The sequence below is a fragment of the Condylura cristata genome, unplaced genomic scaffold (assembly GCF_000260355.1).
Source record: "Condylura cristata isolate star-nosed mole 26May11 unplaced genomic scaffold, ConCri1.0 scaffold00066, whole genome shotgun sequence".
Lineage (NCBI taxonomy): Eukaryota > Metazoa > Chordata > Mammalia > Eulipotyphla > Talpidae > Condylura > Condylura cristata.
In genome coordinates this window covers 462,008-464,231 of record NW_004567167.1, presented here as the reverse complement: position 1 = coordinate 464,231, position 2,224 = coordinate 462,008, and positions in this window count along the sequence as shown.

The following is a 2,224-nucleotide window of genomic DNA, read 5'->3' as shown; positions in this document are numbered from 1 at the left end:
GTATGGTCGCAGGCTATCGGCTGACGGCTCCCTGGAAGCCATAACTGCTGCCGACAGAGTGACTTTGAACTGCATGCGATGGAACGTGCCCTCTGAAAGCTACGTCCCATTGTGTTTCTGGACGGGGACCGTGCAAGGTGAGTTTGTGCACAGATGTCAGGACCCCTAGGCATAGCCGTCTTGTGTGGCTCATGTCATTCAGAGAAAATAATGAAAAGGTCTTGTGGATTCCTGTAGCCCCTCAGTGTTCACCATGGCGCCGCTGCTGCGCCAGCAGGTACATAAAGATGGGGTGAAGGGAGACCTGTTGCTCACTGACCAGGGAGCGGCGTGTTGGCCGTCAGACAAGTCCTTCCTTCACCACCAACGTCTGGTGCCCTGAGGCAAGACTGACCCCACAGGACACGAGCAGAGAGAATGTGGAGACAGATCAGCTACTGAAACTATTTTCTAAACAGTGGGGCTTATCTTCTGGATGTATGAGCTGTATTTTAAAGCTTTATGAAGTTATAAATTACACGTCATGAACTATGCACACTGAAAACACCGTTAAGTTTTGGTTTACGTACTTCTGCTACCACTCCAGTCAAGGGGTGAGTGTCGGTCACCTTGGATTTACCTTGGGCCCCTTCGCAATCCATTCCTGCCTGGCACGGGTCTCTAAAGTAGATGTGTTTATATTTTCTAGATTCTTAGAATTAACTGTATGTTTACGTTTCCTTCTTTTTTTATGTTGCAAAATTTCTTTGAGATGTGAAAATGATACTGTATAAGTAGCTCAGCATTTCCCCCATCTTTGAATCTACCAGCTTATCAGTTGGTCTGTTCATAGAACTGAGTGATTTCTGTTTTTTCACTATTGTGAATGAACCTTCTATGAAGGTGTGCAAGTCTTTCATGTGGATAAATGTTTCATTATCTCTGTGAGTTGGAGTGCAGTATCTGAGTCACAGTAGGTGAGTGTTAACTTACAAAGTATGTTGTGACATAAATTGTACCATTTTACAGATATTTTGTACAATGTCTTCTCTTAACGTGTTGCCTTTTCTTTTATGAACTTAGGTGGTTTTCCTTGTTCTTAGAACAGCAAAATTGTGTGTTGAAATTTTATAGCTTCTTGACTACATGAGTGACTACTTAATGTAATAGTTACTCCAGTCTAGAAGACTATATCCTAATTTTTTCCCCCAAAATTATGTACAATATATAGAAACACTTTACGCTTCTAAGTGTATTAGGTCTTTTCCTTTGAGCCTTCCCCTGCCCATCCCCCAGTGAAATGTCATGAGGAGGTGTTGACTACAACTACATACATAGTTGAATATACATGGGCAGCCTTAGCAAAGCACGTGCCAAGATCAGCCTTCCCTTCCCTTCATCCAAGGATTGGTGGTATTCAGGAGCCCAAACCAGTGGAGTTTGTGCCTGAGAGGGTTTCGCAGAGGTGGACATCCAAATTCTGCAAAACTGGCCGTTCCCAAAAACTAACAAAATTACCCATGATCGCCAGGACCACTGAGGGCTGTAATTACCTGTTTTCTCTCATTCATGAAGCTTCCTTTCCCTTTCTTAAGCTCATCTCTCAAGTATGTTTTCCTTTGTTTGCCTCTCTGAGCCTCCTGGGATGGCTCCCTGTTGCCACCTTCCTGCTGCCAGTGCTTGGAGGCTGGTCCTGTGGCTGAGGACTGGTCTGATGGGCCACCCCTGGGTCGCAGGAAACGGCGCCCCCAAGCGCGGTGATGGAAACTAGCACATTCAGCCACCACACTGCTGTCTCAGTAGTGACACCCAAATCCTGAACTTAGCAGATCTCAGCTGCAGGGGGCCGGGGGCCTGGGGATGGCGGCAGGGACCATGACGACTCCCTACCGGCAAGACCAAGTGTTGAAGACTCGTAACGCCTGCTGGTTCCCCCACGAACCCCCTGTTGTTGCCCCTCCTGGTTCTGTCTTCGGGCCCAGAGGACGTGGGTGACGTCCAGGCGCGGGCATCTATAGCGGGAAAGGAGGTTACAACAGGAGCTTCTTTCTGAATGGGCAGTTTGGATCTATGTCCACTGAAGTTAGGTTTTCAGTCTGGCACATTTCAGCTGCTGCGTCTGAGATGTCGGTTCTGAAGACGTAAGTGAGCAATTGCTGACGCTGAGTGCCCCGTCCTGTCACGGTCGTAGCCCGGTGACCGCGGAGTCGCCACCGGCACCAGCTCCCGCTCTCCGGCTTCGGAA